The following is a 22,301-nucleotide window of genomic DNA, read 5'->3' as shown; positions in this document are numbered from 1 at the left end:
TAAGTTCTATGGTGTACAAGCACTACTATTGATCTGTTAGAATAGGTGTCGAATATACTAGTTTTATTTGGTTACGGTTGGACTTGAGTTGTAATAGGTGGTAGGAGGTGAAGTTAGAGTCGGACTCTGTAACCCGACTTCTCTTAAATAGAGAGGGTAGCACCACAAAGTAACCATGGCGACTACAATAGTGTAGACACGTAGGGAGATGATGGCGGCGAGGCCATAGACTCGTAGCGACGAGGAGCTATATTGATTGAGGAGGAACACCCATAATCAGAGCCCGGGGATGTAGACTTCAACTGAACCTCGTTAACAAATATCGTGTGTTCATGTATCATCTTTTTGCGTGTCTTGGGTGATCAATGAGTGAAGCGATTGAGAAAATTAGTCTATTGTCACGCCCGGAATTTCTATCCAAAATTCCAAACGCTTACATGTGTGTGAACCCTCGTCCAGGAATCAGCCGAGGCACACAATAACAAATTGATAATAGAGTACAATTATTACTCTAATTAATAAGCGAATAAAATGTCATTACAGAGGTAGATAGTTCCTCTCAAACAATAAAGGTCTAAGCAGCGGGAAATAAAATAAACGGCGCAGACGACCCCACTCCACAGGCAGCTTGACCAGGGCTACACCTAATCCTCCACACCATCAGTATCACTGTAGAACTCCTCCTCTGATGAATGATTGCAAGGTAAGTATATAACATACTCAGCAAGCCACGCAGCAAATATGCAGATGCACAGGATAACAAAGGATGGCATAGTAGGGTTTCATTTGCATAAACAGCATTTAATAAAAATTTTAGAATTTAATAAAACAGTTAAGTACTAATTAAACAATATTAATCCAACGCTATACAACATACCCTGTTGCATAGGCCCAACCATTCTGAACAACCATCCTGGCTGCACAGTTCTATCTCCAAACCAGGAATATACCATTCTAAACCAGGAGCTAATCAAATTATTACCAGTTATAGCATCTTTTATTATGATGAGAAGTGTGAAACTAATCACGAAGGACATTGTTAGACCCGCCCATGACCGCGGGCACGGCTATTCGAATAGTTCTACTCTGGCCAGAAGTGTACCACTGTACCCACAAGACACAGCCCCACGACATGTCACCATGCGCCTCGATACCACCACGGTACATCAGAAAGGAGCTGTGACAGTACCCCTCGCACAACACAATCCACCACAGCGCACCGTTCCTGGATCATAATCACCCCCTTATAAACAAGGCATGGACTCCCCAGCGACCCCCGTGGGCTTATCTCCGCCACTTCTCAGTCTGGTGCCCCGCAATGAACCATGCTATACAAAAGGTAAAGCCGTTGCCCACGCTGGCTTGTGGTTGGCACAGTTAATGTTTCACAACCGAAAATCGTGAACCGGTCCTTAATTGTCATGAGCACGACCATCAAAACCATGTGCTCACAACCCACCATTATCAGGTTTTAGTTGGCAAATTAATTAATTATCCAATCATGATTAACCATCATGAACTATTATTTAGCCATCATTAAATAATAGTGAGTCATAAGTTGTCCCATTAGTGTGCTAATGTTTCTAAGCATGGCTAAGCAATCATACCTAATATCTAGCTGAACCAATATATAAAGCCCAACTAGTCAAGTTGTAATAACCCGAGGTATCAAGGAAAGTAGTCAAGAACAAAAGGGCTATAACAAACAATAGGCTAATTCCACCCAATGACATTCGAAAATAAATGCAATAGTTGAATAGAAACAATAGCTTTAAACGGGATCAACATGCTCAAAGGGTTGTTTGGGATCTGTGTGACTTGCCTTGCTGGCCTTGGAACTCTTCTAAATCTTCTCCCGCAAACTCAGACTCTCCGAGAACGTCGGAATCTAAACAGAGAAGAGCAAAAACACCAAAACAGCACATAAACAAGCATGAACAGTACATGTGGATATTTTTAACATGTAGATCTCAATTTTAGAAAAATTTAGAGACTTGAACCAACTAAATCCGAGCTAAGATGAATTAGTTATGAATTTTCAAAGATTAAATCGGATTAAATCATTTTTATGGATTTTAATTGAATTATGACGCAATAATGAATTATTTTTGAAAAGGAAAAGGGAATTATTGCGTCAGCGGCTAGGGTTCGCGGTGGACCGGGCGCACGGCAACGGTTCACGGAAACGAACGGTCGAGATCGATCCATCCAAAACGGACAGCCGAGATCGATTGGTCCACGGCCAGACCACGGCGGACGACAGCGATGATGTCGGCGATGACGTCATCTCCGGCGGCGGCTCGGGCGCGCAAGCTTGCCGGCGAACGACGGCGCGACGGCACGAACGGAGGGCACCAGCGCGTGGAGAACGACGCGGCGAACTCACCGGTGACCAAAACGGCGGCGGAAGATCAACGGACGGCGACAGCGACAAGGAAGAAGCGGCGGCGACCTTCGGCTTGACGTCAGCGACGGTGCTCCGGCGGTCTACGGCGACGACGGAGGGGCGGACGAGGTCGGCGACGGCTTGGCGACCACGACGGCGGCCTTCCCAAGCGACGGCGACGACTGGAGCGACGGCGACGCACGGCTGGAGCGGCGGCGACGACGGCGGCGCGAGGCTACATGAGGCTAGGGCGCTACGGGCGACGAGAGGCGAAGGCGAGGGTGGCGACGGGTAGCGGCGGGCTTGGGGATCCTTTTAAAGGGGCAAGGAGGCGGCGGCGAAGGCCCATGGCGACCGGCGACGCGATGGAAGGTTTAGGGTTCGGAGGAGAGAGATCGATCCGAATCGAACTCGAATCCACGGATTTCCAAACCGAACTGGCGATCGATTCCAAAAGGAAAAAGGTAGAGGGGATCCCGGGGATCAATTTCCCTCTATCAATTTCACCGGAGAAGGAAAGGGATGAACGAATTTGGAAGGAGACGGCGGCGCGGCTCGGCTAGGGTTCCGGCCGGAGGTAGACGACAGGCCTGACAGGTGGGCCCCACCTGTCAGCGGCAGCGAGCGCGCGCGCGGGCGGCTCGGCTTGACTTGGGCCGACTTGGGCCGAGGAGGAGAGAGAGGGGGTTTTGGGCCGACTTTCGGCCCAAAGCCAAAAGAGACTTTTTAAAAAAAAAACCTTTTTCCATTTTAAATTATTCATGAAATGCAATTCCATTTATTAAAAATACTTCCTTGGCTCAAATAAATCCCAGAAAAATCTAGGAATTATAGAATCAAGCAAAGTATTTAATGAAATTTTATCTAGCCTCATTTTACATTGGAATTTATTATTTAAAATTAGATCTTCTCTTCTAAGCTTTTAAAATCAATTCTAATAATTCCAATTAAACAACAATTTATATATTTAGGATTTTTAGGGTGTGACATCTATATCGACTAACTTTTATAACATGATCCCGTGGATCACCTGCCATAACTATTTGCTAGAAATATATAATGCAAAATGTCATCAGCAAAAATGCATGTATGTGTGAGCATAAACCGAATTTTACAGACCAAAAGTTTAATAAACATGCCGCCGGATCAGCCAAAGTGAGAGACATGCATTATCATTTAAACCTTTTTGCATACAAACTAATTTTCTTTTCTTAAGTACCTGTGGTGAATGCATGCTGCAAGAGGTGCGACAACACCTCGTACAAACTAATATTTTGTGGACGGTAATTAAGGAATTTTCAAGGAGGTAATATTCGTACTACTAGAGAATTGATATTTCAACATGGTACCCAAAACTACAAATATCTCGGTTATATGAAAGATCGGTTCTAAAAGTCCAAGTCCCTAAGAAGACTAGATATTTTTAGTATCGACCGGTACTAAAAAATGCCTTCAGGATTAGTTCAAAGGAAAGCATCTCTATTTAAGTTGGATGTGTGTAGTAGGTGGGATAGTTAAGCGCGTGACGGTTGTAGTGAGAGATGTTTAGTTCGAGTCCCACATCCCATATATTTTTTTTCACTTGCTATAAATTTTTTGTACGGGTTCTCTTCTTTCAACCAGTACTAAAGATCAAGATCTTTAGTCCCGATTTGCTTGTCTAGGTTGCTACAACCAGTAGTAAAGGACCAAAACAAAATATGTGAAAGAAGGTAATCTTTCGCAAGGACCTACTTGTATTTGTGACCTTTTGTTAAACAATAGTTATAATCCTATACTCAACTTTCTTTTCCCCCAAAAAAAAGGAGTAAATTTCGTAAAATACTCCAACTTTTTGGAGTGGAAGACAAATTTAAATCTCCAATTCTTTTTGGTAAGCTGGCTAAATGGATGTTTGAAGAGTCAGATTTGAAGATACCGTTGGATATGCTCTATGGGACGGAGGAGGTGTATCTATGCGACATATCTCAATCATGTTTTTCATGCTTTCACTAAGGTAGGAATAAGATCACACAGTAAGTAACCTCCCGCAAAAATATGATTTTTATGGGTGGGTTCTTACAAAACCTCATAGAAAATAGGTTGATTTTCAGAAACGGTTCTGGTAATGGAAGCCCTATAAAAATTAACTTTTGTCTTGAAAATTGGAGTACTACTAAAACTAAAAACAACTGCAACTATTTCATATGAAGTTGGATGATGATAAACTTTATATGCAAATTTTATCTCTCGACAGGATCTACAATTTTGTAGTTGAATTTTTTTGCATTCAAGATCATTTAGGGACTCAAATATCTGTTACAAGGTCCCATATCTATTTTTAAAATGAATATTTTAGTTTTCCAAATGACCTAGGACGAAGAGATGTTCTATATCCAAATTGTAGAGCTTGACAAGACCTACAACTGTGTGGTTGAATGTTTTTATATCCAAATTGTAGAGACAAGACCTACAACTTTGTGGTTGAATGTTTTTCTATTTCAGATTGTTTATTTTCCTAAATATTTATTACAAGCTTTGATTATTTATTAGAAATTCATTTTAGGTTCGATTGAGGTAAATCAAAGTTTTCTGAGATCGTTATAATATTTTCTTTAATATGACCTAGTAAATGATTAGGTCAACTTTTTTAGTATATTTATTCACTAGTGTTAACTTACATAACATATTAACTCATATAAAAGCTACCTCATATAAGTAAACAATAATATTCAAAGAGGTATTTTAAGATAATAGGACCAGGCCATATTAAAGAAATATTGTAAGGATCGAAGTGAACTTTGGTTCACCTCTATCGGATTTAAAAAAATTTACTACAAGTTTTTATAGTTTAGTAGTAATAATAATGAAAAGAAAGTCCTATAAAAATCGTTTTTTCGATGTTTCTCTTAAGAATACTGCCCTAACATAAAAAAAATCATAATCTTTCATAAAAAGTCTGATAATGATAAATTTTATATAAAAATTATAGTTCTCAATGAGCTATCTTTATAGTCGAACTGGTTTCATTTTAGATCATTTAGGGCCCCCAAATGTTCATTACAACCTCTCAGATCTATTTTAGAAAATTCTTGAGTTTGAGTTTTTCAAACGTGCTCATGTTGATATATATTTTGAATGAAAGAAGATTTACAAGTTTGTAGTAGATGAATTTTTAATTTATTTTTATTAAGACTTGAAAATATGTTTGTTTTAGACCGTTCAAGTTAAAAAAAATAGCATCTATTACATAATCATAAACAGATTCATAGGTGGAATAATAAAGAAATTACACGAGTAGTGGGAGGTCTGGGTTCAAATCCTATAAATCGCACGGACATATTTTTCAGTTCAATGTTTGCTACTAAGAAAAATAAAAAAAAGAAAAAAAATGTATTTTTGCAGGCATCTCCGGTTCTCTCCCATATGGATTGAAGCAAGAGCGTGCTACAAGATCTTGAAGGAGCTAGCACTGCAAGCAGCAGTGGGCGAGAACCCACGCTATAGCTGATACTATTTCAATAAATTATTCACCAAGCTTAAGATATGTTGCCATCATGTCCAGCCGTAGGCAATCAGCATTAATGAATAGTGAACTGGAATTCGTTCCTCTCCCACTTGTGATAGGGACGAGTACTATAGAAGGAAAAATGGAAGAAGCTAGGTAATTGTTCGCAAGGACCAACTTGTCTTTGTACCTTTTGTTACACAGTAGTTACACTCTCGTAATCAACCTTCTTTTTCATAAAAGAGTAAATTTTAAACCATATTTAGAGACAAATGTAACAGGGAGCTCGCATCAATTTTTAATATTCTTTTTCACTTAATTAACACTATGGTTATAATTATTGTCCCTAACCGTGATGTTAATTGAAGTAAAAATAATTAGAGAAGTTTTATGGTGTTTGCGTACCAAAAATGATAAAAATCTAACGCTCTACAGCTAAAGGTAACATCTAAAAGATATTTAAGTATTGATAGAGGCATTTAGGTAGAAGGGTAAAAAGATAATTTGCTAATAGATAGACAAGGGTAGGATATCAATTGCAGGTACATCGGTTACATCTGGGTACCGTTAATTCTTTCCATCTTCATCCTCAGTATACTTTGAAATTTGCGTGGTTTTTTGAAATTTACATTTTTTTTAAAGAAAACATAATTGGTTTAAATATATGAATGAATTTTTGTATGGTCATTTTAAAATTTACATTGTTTAAAATATGACTGAATCCTGCTTGGCTGGGCCTTGCCTTGCTGCCGCCTGTTGCATGCCTGCTAGATGCCACTGCCCAACCCTACTGCATCTTGCCGTCGCCATGCCCAGATGCTTGCTGCCGCTGCGCCCAACTGTTTGCTGCCGTCGAGGCGCCGATCGACGCTCTGGTCACGGCCTAGTTTCCAGCCAGCTGCCGTACGTCAGCCCGTCGCCCGCCCACGCCTCCTTGGAGCTTGCTGCCGTTGGTCGTCGCACGCCGCCACGCCGAGGTTGTCCCGGTCGTCGCCCTCGACGCGAGTCGCGACCATACAAGGGGAAAGGGGAATTGGGGAGCTAGGTTTTCCAGCCACAACCAGTCAACATTTTAATCCAAATCAACATAACTAAATCACTGATTTAAACATTTGCGTTGTTCTCTTACTACCGAGTAGATAGAGCAGGTATTTTCTTATGATGAGTAAATGCTATATTTTAGTTGTTAATTAGGAGTACTTCATTGCCATCGATTACAATAATTTTATTATGTACCCTGTCCCTTTCTTAATCAACGGTCAACGTTGTTCAACCTCTCACTACCTCCATGTACCTTGAAAACACAGTAAAACATCTCAAAAGTTATTGTTACTTCCTCCATCCCATATTAGTCGTTGTTCTACGTTATTTAGCATAGATTAAGTTATGAGGAAAAAAAAGACCATAATACCGTTATTAAATGATGTATGTGTGATTGTGGGAGAATGGTTGAGGGTATAAAAAAAAAGAAATTCGAATTAGAAGCAATTGATTGGATAAGTACATTGTGACAGCTATTTTGAGAAAAAATTTAAATCATAAAGAGATAACTAATTTAAAACGGAGGTAGTACATTAGTTTCTACATAGGTGTATTCTGAAATTTACTCTGAAAAATTTTTTGTGAAATCACCTCTACAACATGTGTTTGTTTTAGACTGACGTGTGCCACATGAAAGCAACAATTCCGCAATTCAGCTACATGAAAAAAGTTTGAATTACCTCCTGTATTTTTACGACGGTACAAATTTCTCCCTAAAAACAGATTTTTTGCTGATGGTATATTTCTAAAATAAATTATTTGGAAAGGGTTAAAATTAACATAACTATTTTTTACCATAAAAGTGCTCTTGGCGCTAGCCTTTTGGAACCTAAAGTCTATTTGTAAAAAAAAGAAACATTTTGAACCTTTTTATATAATTCATTTATAAATAGGTCTCTTTGTTACCGACCCATTTACTTCTCGGTTGCTAGCGGAGCGAGTGAGCCAGCGCTAGACGTGGGATCGATCAGACCGGTGGCCGGTCACCAATGAGAAAAAGAATCTATTAGTTTGTTTAGAGGTTTATTTATAAAATAAGTTTTTCTAAGAAAGATCGAAATACTTAAAAAAATCTAGCTTAACGGGGGATAAGCACTAGAACGGATATCCTCATTTCAACCGGGCACGGCGCCCGTCACAGGCTAGAAGTCACTGATGTGAAAAGTAATCTCAATCGGGTAAAAGGCCGTCACTGATGAACCTATCTCAATCGAGCCCTAATTGAAGCCCGTCACCGATAGCTTTGACCTAGTCTACCAGTCAAACTATAGCCCGTCACAGATGACCTATCTTAATCGGGCCACAAATAGAGCTCGTCAAAGATGACTACTAACCTCAATCGGGCCTAAACTAGACCACGTCACAGATGACACTCATCTCAATCGGGCCTAAACTACAGCCCGTCACAGATGACTGCTGACCTCAATCGGGCCTAAACTAGAGCCCGTCACAGATGACTACTGACCTCAATCGGGCCTAATCTAGAGCCAGTCACAGATGACCATCATCTCAATCGGGCATTTAGTTATGGCCCGTCACAGATGACTATAATCCAAAAAAAATAAATTTTATTTTTTGGCTAGCTTCAGGCCTTTGCTAGCCATGCCCGCTGCAAAAATGACAGAAACAAACACAGGTATCCAATATCCCCAGCATCACCCATTCATATACATATACATTCACATACACATACATCAATATATTTGACACAACCACACATTCACAGCCATCTCATATTTCACATCCATTCACATACATTCAAATATTTATCATATTTCACCTGCAAAACCGGGTTAATTGGATCAAATATTTATTTAGCAAGTCTTAACATAAACATATGAAATATATACATAAATATAAGCATCACAGTTACATCACCACAGTTACATAATAAGTAAGTGTTCATCATTTCCTAAACATAAAAGTTCAACATTTTTCATCATTTTATTTTAAGCCTAAACATTCCTTTGGGGTTTATTATTTCGCGGAGGATGAAGCTGGCTATCTCCTCGCGAACCTCCTCAAAGCTGGTAGGCAGAGACTTGGTAATTGTGCCCTACATTGTCATAATTCAAGATTAGTTGATCGATCATATATAAGTACTAAAATGTAGTTAGTCTTTCACAATTGAGACCACCGACCTCAAACTCAGCCAAAGTCTTCACCTTTTCTCTGTACAGAAGATGCATGTTATGGCACACATGGAATCCGTACTGGTCACCTATTTGTTGCTTCACTGGGAAGTCTTTTTTGTGGATGAGGGTGTCATGTCCTGTCTTCCTAAGGCCTCCTCTTTGCACGTATTGGGCCCACACTTCATCTATCGCTAGTTGAATTGGGGTCCAATCATATGCGTTCTTATCAATTCTAGAGTTCAGGTAGTGACATGTACTCCACTTAGGTGTTATGACCAGAAGGATCTAATGGGCACTGCGGCATTAATATAGTGAAAGTTAATTAAGTACCGAAGGAATGTGTCATGCTGTTGTGTATATTTAGATAACACACTTACTATTGATTATAGGCGTACATAATGTACTCCTTATCTCGGCGGGACCATAAGGTGTTGTAGATGTAGTTGACCATTCCTTGACGGTCATTCTGGAGATTTGTGACAGTGACCACTTGTGGATCAAGGAAGGTAACTTCCGGTGCATTCTTCTGACACCATTGCCAACTTAACCTACACACAAGATAAACGATCTTGTAAGCGAGTTAAACCGATTGTTATTACCATATTGAGTTGGGCGACAATACTTACAAGGAGTAGCACTTAAGGAGGCTTGTGTCCACCGCTCGAAGCCTGTAGAGGTCGAATAGATCCTTGAAGTCGACCACGATATAATTTGTTGGACCAAGGAATGGCTTTCCATTGTGCTCTCCAAGGATATCGGTAGCTTTATTCGGCCTCCTGGCGTTAGATTTCTCCATGTAGTATACGTGAAGGTCCTTGCAAGCGGTGCCCATTGCGGCAAGCACGTCATCTTCAACCAATGGCATGCCTAGTTGGAACTCCTGTGGAGCGACGTATTTCTTCTTGACCTCTTTGCCCTTAGTCTCTTCCTGGCCCTTGCCCAGATCTAGCTTCCTTGGAGCTAGAAGCGAGGCCTGCACCTTTCCTCCCCTTCCTCTCCCCTTTGCTTCGGGTTTATCAAGAGTAATTCTCTGAGGGGAAGAGTGTGCCTTCCTGCACTTCTTCATCGGTGGGGGTTCATGAATCGCCTTGCTGTCAGCCTCCGTTCGGTCCTCCCCAAAATCCGCGTCGTACTGCAACTGCACATCGTAAGATTGTGCATGACGATCTTGAGCATGAGGGGCTGAAGGAGCAGAGGCAGATCTCTTTGGTAGACGACCGCCTGGTGCAGTGGTTGGCCTCGCTGTAACCCTTATCTCAATGAGGTCCTTGGGCCATTGGATGAAGGTACCACGGGCATTTCCTAGTGAGAGGACCTCGTCGTTCGGTGGATACTTTAGTGGGAACAGCTTGTATTCAGGCTTCACCAAGTCGACTTGAACTTTTGCACAGTCGCCCCTAAGTTGCGCTCCATGCACTCTTGTCTCTGGGGTCAGCTTGTACGCAAGTCCCTCGGCTACTGGAACCGTGAAGGTCAGCATCACCCTAACTGTGAGGGTGCAGCTCGTTGGTTCCTGCGATAGATCTATCAATTTTTTTAGAATATTATATATCATATGGATTCATTAAGTCTTTCATGCATTGTGGACGAAACTTATACCGTTATGTGGTCGACGGCGCTGTCGACCGATGTTGGATTTTCCGCCAACTCAGTTGATGCGCAACTGCTCCGTTTTTGGGTGGGACTTCCTAACTCTTCGTGCGCAGCAGCAGCGGTGCCCTGGGGGTTCTGTTGCTCTTCTCGGATCTCTTGCCTAATCTTGGCCCTCATTGACTCGAGCTTTTCGTCGAATTTAGATGTCAGCTCCGCTCTTATCGACGCCCAGATCTTGGCTTCAAGGCGTGCATGTTTCTCCGCCTTGTTGGAAGTCCGCTTCTTGTACTGCCACGCGTAGTCTAGAAATCCATACTTCCAGGGAACGGAAGACCCAACGCCCAGTGTTCGTCCACGGTCTTCTTTGTTGCCCAACGCTTTCGTGAGGAGGTCGTCCTCGCGTCTTTGAGAGCAGGCCTCTTGCGAGGCTTGTTGCTCGGCAACCAACTCCTTCTGCATGACAATTTAGTGTGGTTAAATAAACTGCACGATGGGAAACAATGCGAACATCTATTTTGACTAGACACTTACTATAGCATCATACACTCGTTGATCTTCTAGATTTGGCATGAAGATTGTGCCATCAGCATTCTTCTGGTACCTGGCTGTCACGCCCTGAAGTTTCCCCCCTTTCCTTGCTTTAAAAATTGGTTAAATAAATCGTCCGAAGAAATGGTTTAATTTAACCTAGAGTTGAATCCCTAATTATTAAATGCAATTAATAATTGGAAATGGCATTGTGGGATTTTTCTTGGGTCCCACATGTCGCAATGCATTAACAAGATTTTTAGTGGAATTTTCAGAGCCTTGGAAATAATTTTAACCAATTAAAAATGAGCAAGTGCAATTTTTAATCCCAGGAAAAATCCTTTCTTCTTTTTCTTTTTCTTTTCCTCCTTTTTTCCCTCTTCTTGGGCCGTCGGCCCAGTCCACCTCGTCGCTCGCGCGCGCCCCTCTCCTTCTTGGGCCGGCCCGTGCCCCCTCCTCCTCACTTCGAGACGCTGACAGGTGGGACCAACCTCCAGCCACATGCGCCCACGCCGGCAACCGCCGCCGCCGCGCCAACATCACCGTCCGCATCTCCCGCGCCCACTCCGCGTCTACGCGCCGCGCCCACGTCGTCGTCCGCCACTCCTCCGCCTTTCCCGCTCACGCGCGCGCCCGCAAACGGGCGGGATTCGATTTGAATCCCGTCCCCTCTCTCCCTCTCCACTTCCCCATGTCGCCGGCCAAAATAGGGGGCCACCCCGACCGTTTCCGTCCCTCCCGCGCCCTTAAAAACCATCCCCCGAGCCTCCTCTCCCCCATTCCGCTCTCGCCGCCCTCTCTCGTGCCTCCTACCGAGCCCGCGCCGCTCGCCGCTTTCCGCCGCCTCCAGCCGCGCGCCGCCGCCACTAAAGCCGCGCGCCGCCGCCGCGCCAAGCTGCCGCGCCGCTAGCTTCACCGCCGCATGGGTCATCTCGACCACCGCCTCGCATCGCCGGAACCCCATCTCCCTCGCGAGCCGGTGAGCTCCTCCATTTCCCCGTCTTCGGTTGACATCCTCGCTCGCTGTGGACTCCTTCTCCCCCTCTAACCTCTCTCTTTTACTCTCTTAGGGTGTCCCGGAGCTCGGCCGTTGCCCGCCGTCGTCCTCGGGCCGCTCGCCGTCGCCGTCCGTCGTCGCCTCCTCCCGCGCCGGTGAAACCCCGGTGAGGCCTCCCGCCTCCTCTTTTCCCCTTTCCTCTCCTTCCTCCCGCTGCCGCCGCACCGCCGCCCTTCGGCCGTGCGCCACTGCTTCCGCGCCGGTCGCCGCCGTCTCCCGCGCCGCCGGTCACCGCCAGTCACCGCGCTCGCCGCCGCCGCTTCCCATGGCCGGCCGGCCGGCTTTGTGCCGAGCCGAGTCGTGCCTAGCCGCCGCCTGCGCCGTCCGACCGGCCTCGGGCCGATCCGGACCGTTGGTCCCGTGGACCGGCAGTGGACCACTCGTGTGGTCCCGGTCCATGGTGGACCGGCCACCTCGTGCCGCTGACGTGCGGGGCCTGCCTGTCGGCGCTGACCCCCCCCCCTCGCTGACGTCAGCCCTGGGCTTTATTGCATAATAAATTGATTAAGGACTTTTTCTTTATTAGTAAAAACACAACTTATCTTCTAAAATTCATAAGTAATTCATCCGAGCTCCGTTTAAGTCCATTCAAGTCTCAGTAAATTCATAAAAATCCCTAGAATCCACTAAAAATGGTTTTGTTTCCTGTTTTAGTAGTCTTATAGCATGTTTTGTTTGTGTGCTTTGTTTGTCGCGTAGATTTCGGCCGTTTCGTCGATCCGCGGTTTCTCGAAGACGTTGCTGAGATCTCATCAGTGCGAGAGCAAGGAAAGTCATGCATTACGATTGATCATATTGTACCCAATTTACAAATATCCTGCATTTCTATTAAATATTTCATTCTTTTACAATGTCATGTGGGATGAGTCCTATTACTCAGCCATTTATTGTTTACCTTATGGCATTGATAACTTGGGTATCAAAATGATTAGATGGTGGTTTAGGAAATGCTTAGCCATGCCTAGCTCAACTAGTACACAAATAGGGATCACATTATTACATATACTTTGATTATGAGCATAATTTTGGATTGGTGCCACGGCAATGGTGTTAGTTAATTAAAATACACTGAATGGTGGGCTGTGGGTGCATGGTTTGGCTGGTCGCACCCATGGCAGTTAAGGACCGGTTCACGGGAAACCCTGGGAGACTTACCATGCTTACCACAAGCGGGAGTGGGTAACTGTTTGATTTGAAGTATATCTTGACCCTTTCCTAGGCACCGGTGGCGAGGGTGGGCGTGATGGAGTTGGGTCGGCCGGGTGTCCGGTTGTCCAGCTGCCGGATTCACCGCGGCGCAAGAGGGGACCGCCCACTGCCTTTTGAGGGGTGGGGGTGAAACCTTAGCGTGGTGTGGATGGTTAGGGGAGGGTTATGCGGAGGGTCTTGTCACGATTTCCCCCTTTGCAGTATCATGGTGATACTTCGGGGCATGGCAACATGTGTGGAATCGTGTCTTGTGGGTACAGTTGTACACCTCTGGCCAGAGTAAAACTATTCGAATAGCCGTGCCCGCGGTTATGGGCGATCAACCAGATTCACTATGATTAGTCTCATTCCTAGTTTAGCTTAATGAACTGGTGTAGTTCAGGTAGTTGGTTGGGCCTGTTGCAACGTGGTGTAGCGTTGGACAGTGATTGGTTAATATTGCTTAATTACTACAATTGTTTTACTGCTTTCAACTACTGTTGTTAAATGCCTGCTTTATTGCAAATGAACCCCTAGCCTCCTTTGGTTATATCCTGCATCATACCTCCTCTTCCGGTATAACTTGCTGAGTACAGTGGGTAGTACTCAGTCTTGCTCTCTTTTCCCCCACACCAGAGTTGGAGTTCTTCTCAGTTGGAGCCGTCTCAGAGAGGTTGGTTTCGTCGCTGCCGTCAAGGGATGCCTGTGGAGTGGAGTCGCCACGCTGCAGAAGTCAAGCTTTCAAGTTTAGCTCGCTTTTCTCTTTTCCACTGCATTTGTAATCTTTTATATTTTTGGTAAGACGTGGATCTGTATGTCAACAATTGTCATTTGTGTACCCTGGCTGGTCCTGGATAGGGGTTTAATGCACATTCAGCTTAGAAATTCTGGTTCGTGAATTTCTGGGCGTGACACTGGCCCTGGCCCAGTTCCAAGTCCGAGGGTGTGGGATATCGCCAAACACGAGCGGCGTGTTTGATTCCTCCGCTTGTTCATCCTCCTACTGCCATTCCTCTTCCTTACCGGCATATCCGGCGGTGCCAAGCCGGTGCGGATGCTGGTTCTTGGTCTAGAGCAAGCGATATGCCTCGCTTCTAGCTCAGGACTTAGGGGTCGACTTCTTCGCATGGAATTCCTCCCAGACCTGTTCCGTGATCCAAGGAAATTTCTCTTTTGGATCTAGATTCGTTGGGTTGTAGACGAACTCGCCGACTAGTTTAATCTTGAAGTTCTTCAAAGCATTGCCCATAACCTTAATAGCAGCCTGCCTGATACGGTCCTCATGCTCCGCAGGATAATCGAAGCTCTCCTTGAACGTTAGCCAAGCAATGTCCTTCTCTGCGGTCGGCACGTGCTTGATGTCATCTTGCAGAATACTGAATTTCTACCTCCCTATGACCCCGCAGATAGACCTAAATCGGCTCAATATTTTCCTTGGAGATGTCGGCAACCCTACTTGGTCCACCGCTGTTATGCGGAACCGTTCCTTAGGGATTTTGTTCCCTGTCCTAGGAGTATGTGCCTTTGAGGACCCACTAGTTGTCGTCGACATTGGTTCGCCTTGCTGAAACATCGTCTACTTTTTTTCAAAATAACGAAAATACACAATTCAGTGCTTCAATGGCTTAGAATCCAAAGTTCTAAAATCACTTATTCACATAAATAAACTAAATTGCACATCTCACAAATCTAATAAACTGAATTGAATATCACATATAAATAAATTAAACATTTCATCTATTCATCTATTCATCCACATTCATCTCTAATCATCTATTCATCCACATTCATATATCCATAAACATTCATCTATTCAAATGCAGTCATCTAATCATCTATTCATCCACATGTAAAATGAATTGAATATCACATATAAATAAATTAAATATTTCATCTATTCATCTATTCATCCACATTCATCTCTAATCATCTATTCATCCACATTCATCTATCCATACACATTCAACTATTCAAACACATTCATCTAATCATTTATTCATCACATTCATCAATCGAACCACATTCATCTATTCATCATTCATGCGCGATGGAGGACTCACTTGGGGTTCGGCGCCGGGCTCGGTGGAGGCGGCAGGCTCGGTGGCGGCGGCGTTAGTTATAGCCCGATAGAGATTAATCTATCTCAATGGCCGGTCACAGATGAGTCATCCGTGATGGGCCTGATTGTCATCTCAATCGGGCATTAGTATGGAGCCCGTCACCGATGACTCATCTGTGACGAGCCCTACAGCAATGCCCGATAGAGATTGATTAATCTCTATTGGGCTTAAACTAAGGCCCGTCACCGATGACTATTTTCAATTTTTCCATTTCAAATATTTGTATTTGTGAGGCAAAATATATAGCTGCTGTGAAATAATTCATTTTATTAGTCATAATACATTTTCGGATAGTAAATGATTTCTAATGTAAATATGGTCAACAACAAACTTGTAGAGCCTTTCAAGATCTACAACTTTTATTTTGGTCATTTTTCTATATAACTTTTTTCCCAACAGTTTGAAATTGAATTTAAATATATGAAAAATTTAAACAACATTTGTAAATACAAAATGATTTCAAATGGAAAAGCCATAAATAGCAAAGTTGTAGAGCCTTTCAAGATCTACAACTTTTATTTTGGTCACTTTTATGTATAACTATATTCCCAACAGTTTGAAATTCAATTTGAATGTTTGACATATATAAACAACATTTGTAATAAAACAAAATTAGCCATATAAATGACTACACATATCAAGTCTTTGTAATAGAACAAAGTACTTCATTCATTACAATAGATATGTACAAATACATCGGTCATAAGGTTATGCCTTCCGTATGATCTGAACGAGCATATGCCACAGGCTCTTGGGGATCATCGTCAAGGTCAATATGAGGTCTTACATGAAGATTCTGGTTGTATTCTTCTTCATCGATGATGTTGTCAACTCCTACAATTCGGCGCTTGCCATCCCTCACGATGTGCATCTTCTTGTTTGAAGGGTCTTTTATGTAGAATATCTGCTCGACCTATTTCGCAAGTACAAATGGTTCATCGGCGTATCCCACCCTTGATAGATCTACTAAAGTGAAACCTTCCTTGTCGGCTTTGACACCAGTGCGTAGATTCACCCAACGGCAGCGGAACAAAGGAACCTTGAACTTGATGTAGTTTAGCTCCCAGATCTCCTCAATGCGGCCGTAGTATGTGTTTGACCCAACTTGATCCTGGAATGCATCTATACGGATGCCGCTGTTTTGCACTGTGCTTTTGTCATCTTGTTTGACGGTGTAAAATGTGTATCCATTTATATCGTATCCTTGCCATGTGTCTACGGTCCAAGACGGTCCCATCCCCAACAACTGTACTGTCTCATTTGGGACATCCGTGGACATTGTCACACGATTCTTGAACCATTCGTTGAACCAAGAATTATGTTCTCTGTTAATCCATGTATCAGATCGCCCCAAGTTCTCATCTCGGATTTTCGCTAACTGCTCCTCAAAGTATGGGCCAACTTCTGCCATATGTTGGAGCACAACGTAATGAACCTGCGCGTAGGACGCTTGATCGGGCCTAATTCTTTTCCTTCCGATTGTGCCAACACCTGACAACCTTCCTTCGTGACGAGATGCTGGAACTCCGATAAGATCGGTATCAGACATGTAATTGACGCAGAACTCAATAGTCTCCTCGGTCGTGTAACCTTCAATGATGCTCCACTTGGGTTTAGCTCTGTTGTAGGACTTCAGAACTCCCATGTACCTTTCAAACGGCCACATTTCCCTTAGAAAAGCCGGGCCACATAGTTTTGTTTGCTTCACCAGATGAACAGGGAGATGAACCATGATATCAAAGAAAGACAGTGGGAAAAACATCTCCAGGTGACAGAGGGTATTCACAATATCGGTCTGCAACCCATCAAGATCTTCTGGATCTATAACCTTCTGTCCGATTATATTGAAGAAGGCGCACAGACGTTGGATCGTGTGACGCCCTTTCGGTGGTAGTATGCCTTTGATAGCAAATAGCAAGATTTGTGTGATTAGCACGTGGCAATCGTGAGACTTCATTCCAACCAGTTTTAGATCGTCCAATTTAACATACTTGCTTATCCTCGCTGAATAGCCCGATGGAACTTTAATATCTTTCAAGCATGATAACATTGCGATTTTCTCATCCTTCGACAATGTGTGGCAGGCTGGAGGGAGGTACACTCTACCTGTCTCTGCATCTCATATGGGTTAGAGTTCACTGCGAATATTCATGTCCTGTAGATCAAGACGCGCGTTCAACCCGTCCTTTGTCTTCCTGAGAATATTCAACATCAGGCCAACCAAAGTCTCACACACATTCTTTTCTACATGCATGAGATCAATGCAATGACGGACACCTAGATCTTTCCAGTAAGGTAGCCGCCAAAATATGGATTTTTTCTTCCACATACCCTTCTCATTTGTCTTGCTACGTTTTCTTTTCTTCCCAAACTCATTACTTATGTCCTTGACCATATTGTGGACCTCATCTCCGGACAAATCCTTGGGAGCAGGCTGAAGTTCTCTCTTACCGTTAAAAATTTTCTTCTTTCTTCTAAATGCGTGACGTAGCGGGAGCCACCTCCGATGACCCATGTATACCCTCTTTCGTGATTTCTTCAGCCACCAGCTTCGTGTATGTTCCTTGCAATCGGAGCATGCCTTCTTTCCTTTTATAGTTTGTCCGGAAAGATTACCGAGTGCAGGGTAGTCATTAATGGTGCAGAACAATAGAACTATTAGCTTGAAGTTCTCCTGACCATATGCATCCCAAGTTTCCACGCCTTCTTTCCAAAGAATCTACAGATCATCGATAACAGGTTCGAGGAATACATTGATATCATTGCCGGGTTGCCTCGGACCTTGGATTAACAAGCACGACATAATGTATTTCCGTTTAAAGCATAACCATGGTGGGAGGTTATAGTTCGCAATAAGAACTAGCCAAGTGTTGTGAGTACTACTCATGTCACCGAAAGGATTCATGCCATCCGTACACAGACATATCTTCATGTTTCTAGGTCGGCAGAAAATTCTTTGTATTTTCGGTCAATATTTCTCCATTCAATCGAATCCGCTGGGTGTCTAAGCATACCGTCATTCCTTCTCTCCGTGGCATGCCAACGTACTAACTTCGCTTCGTTTGGGTTGGCAAAGATTCTCTTGAAACGATCAATAATAGGTAGATACCACACAACCTTTGCCGGACCACCCCTCTTTGACTTCTTTCCTTTGTCAGCACTTTTCTTTCACTTGTATCGAGAAGCCTTGCAGACAGGACAAGCATCCAAGTCCGCATATTGCTTGTGGTACAATATGCCGTCATTTGGACAAGCGTGAATTCTACAGACCTCTAACCCCAATGGACACAGAACCTGCTTTGCTTCGTATGTCGTCTCGGGCAATGTGTTCTCAGCAGGAAGCATAGCCTTCAAAATTCCTAAAAGATGTGTGAAACTCTTGTCTGTCCATCCACTACTTGCCTTCAACTTCATTAGTTCCAAGGTAACTGACAACTTAGTGTGCTTTGCTTTGCATCCAGCGTATAGAGGCGTCTCAGAATCACTGACCAACCTGCTGAACTTCATGGAATCTCTCTCATTCTGGGCTGGGTCCTCAACGTCACGTAACATGTCTTGCAGCAGATCGTGATCCACATCAACCATTTCACCGCCCAATGGAGAAGGTATAAACATGTCATGCTCATCTTCATCTTCCTAATTATGCGCACCACTTCTGTCTGCTGCTGCTCCACTTCCTGATTCTTGCTCTCCATGCTTCACCCAACATGTATAGCCCTTCATGAATCCTCGTTGTATCAGATGACTGTGTACATCCTCTCCGCTATCAAACATATTCTCATTCTTGCAATCTGCACATGGACAACACATGTAATCGTTGTTTCTTCTTTTCCTATCCTCCTCCGGCGTTCATAAAATTTATTACGCCATTTATGTACTCCAGAAAATGGCGTTTCACATTTTTCGCATACATCCAACTTCGATCAATTGCTACAAAAATAAAAAAACAAATTAGAGGCAGATCTTATAATATCAGTATTGCTAAAGTAAGACGTGATGAAATTTCTCAATTAATGATTAATATTACTCACTTGATTGCTCCATTTTGATCACTTTTGGGTATTTTCTGTTTTCCTTGGAAAAAAGACAAAGAATCGTCCCCTTGTTAATGACCAAATTTGATAATCCAAGGATCGGATGTGAAGAAGGAATCGAAACGGAGTTCGAGATAGAGATTGTCCCAGAAACAGAGTGAAGATCGGCTGAAATCCGAATCGGCTACGACTAAGATCGGTAGAGTTCGAGTCGGACAAGGTTAGCCGATTGAGCCTAGCCCGACAGTATGATACGGCATATGTTGTCGGTTTAGGTTGACATGCTTCATGGTGATTGCCACGCATGGATAGAGTCCTGAGAAGCCAATTGTATCTATTAATTAGGATATTTTATGTAATTTCTTTAGAGATATGTTTGGGCAAAAGTCTGCCGCAAAGACTTATGGTATCTTAGAGTTTGTTTGAGATAAGAGTCGTGTCCGAGATGGACATATCTTGTAATTCTCGGGTATAAATAGACCCGAGCCCCATGTAATAAAAAAACACACGTTCAATACAATCTCGGTGCATCGCCACCCTTTTTACTTTCGTTTTCTTTCGACGAGTTCTTGCTTTCGGGTTGAGCTGCATCGGTTTTGATCTTCAACAAGAGGTAAAACTTGTTATGGCGGCTTGCGTTCTCGGGATTAGTGCGTCCATCTTCATGATACTCTAATCTTGTTTATGTAATTCGTCGAGTTATCATATATCTTACATACTCCCTGGCAATATCGTTATTTAATCTACAATCGGCTACCGCTTGTCAGTAGAAAGCAGCTGATTAGGTTAAATCCCGATGTTGGCTTGGATTATATAGGATATCTACCACTCTATGACACATCTAACGGCTTGATTGTCTAGATATTGTTCTTCTTTTCATACTTATGGTTGCATCAGTTGAGTTTAATCTTATGAGTCATGATTAGAATCTCAATCTCTAGCCTGTTTTTGGTTGCCGATTAGAGTAGTATCGGAGTTTCAGCCGATCTTACCTGATTTAGCTACATTTATCTTATATGCTTGATTGACATGCTAAATCTGCCCTTTATATTAAGATCTTGCTGCTTTTAAGTATATTAAGCTTATTCTACTTGCTTTGACATCTTAGCATAGAGTGGTATCGGAGTATTAGCCGATACATGCTAGATCTATTTGATCGGCTATGCTATGAACGTATATAGTCTTGTTGTTAATATATCTTTCGATCTAAGTGATTTATACTGTCTCGGCATGGCGATCGATCTATCCCAATCAATTCATTTAAGTATATATCGACATAAGGATTATGTATTGTTAATATCTACAACCGATCGAGTAGATTTAGTTCGTTCTTACTTATTCATGATTGCCGATCGATTCATATATGACGTCGGCCCAAAAATAAATGATATGTCATCGGCACCTAGCCGATCAGCTATCGTTTATGGATTTAACTGTGATTTCTTTGTTTTTGTTTCTTGTTGATTGCAGGATCAAATCAATTGGCACGTTCATACACCCAAAGGCAAGTTTTGGACCTGCACTGGAGTTAAACAGATCTCCCAGGCCTCGTGTTTTTATATCAACACCCCTACAGCTTCCCACCAAAATAGTGATCAGTGGGATACATTTACACTAGGTGGTGGGGGGTATTTATACTGTGCAACAAATATCTGTAACGGCCCTAAAACAATCAACCGTGATGGGCATACAAGTAATCTCTATCGGGCCTTAACAAAAGCCCATCAAAAAAGAGTGTCATCTGTGATGGGCATTAAACTTATCTCAATCGGGCCTCTAGTTGGAGCCCGTCACAGATGACCCTCATCTGTGACGGGCTTCTTTTTAGGGCCCGATTGAGATATGGCACCCTCATCTCAATCGGGCCTCAACTATGGCCCGTCACAAATAAGTATCATCCGTGACGGGATCTAGTTTTATGCCGATCTACCATGGCTGAGTGACCATATCTCAATCGGGCAAAACTTCGGCCTGATTGAGATTACTTCCTTGTGACGGCCCGCAAATTCCAGTCTTGTTAGGCGCCGTCACAGATGGAAGGATCTGAAGGATCATTTGCAGTTTATATAGCACTCACGACTGTATCTTGTTCATTTTTCTTCGGAAAATGGAAGAAACTCTACTGGTCACTGTAGAAGTCGCAGTTTGCCACTTCTCCGCCTTGTTCAAAACGACAAGTATTATTAACCTGGAGGGAGTATCTCTTTTTCTCCGAGTCGCGACATTAATTGTCCCACCTCCTTGTGACCACACGTCACTTAAATAAAATTTGGCAAGTACATGCAAATTAATTAAACTGGCTGGCAGGGCTTCAAAATTTAACTTGTGGCGTACACAAAAAAGTGTGGAAAAATAAATAAACGAACAATATATACTCCCTCCATCCCTAAAATATTTAACGGAATTACTAGAAAACTTTCTCAAGTTTTTTTTGCCCCCCAAAGCTTTCAAATTTGTGACCATCGGATTGCCTCGAGACTTATACATAAAGAAAAAAATTGCTTGAATTTTTTTTTCACACAAGTCACGTGTAAAATCCTGGTGCTAGCCAACCAAACCATAGTTAAATACAAGTTTTTTATAAGTTATATTGTAGTTGCGGTGTAATTGCATATAATTATAATATAATTACACTTCACTTAGACTATAGTTACATATGAAGGTTTTCACTCAAAAAACTTATGGCTATTTTTTTAATATACTTTTAAAATTTAATCCTGGTAAAATCCTAA

The sequence above is a fragment of the Oryza glaberrima genome, chromosome 5 (genome assembly GCF_000147395.1).
Source record: "Oryza glaberrima chromosome 5, OglaRS2, whole genome shotgun sequence".
Classification (NCBI taxonomy): Eukaryota; Viridiplantae; Streptophyta; class Magnoliopsida; order Poales; family Poaceae; genus Oryza; species Oryza glaberrima.
Note: the sequence above shows the minus strand (reverse complement) of the source record.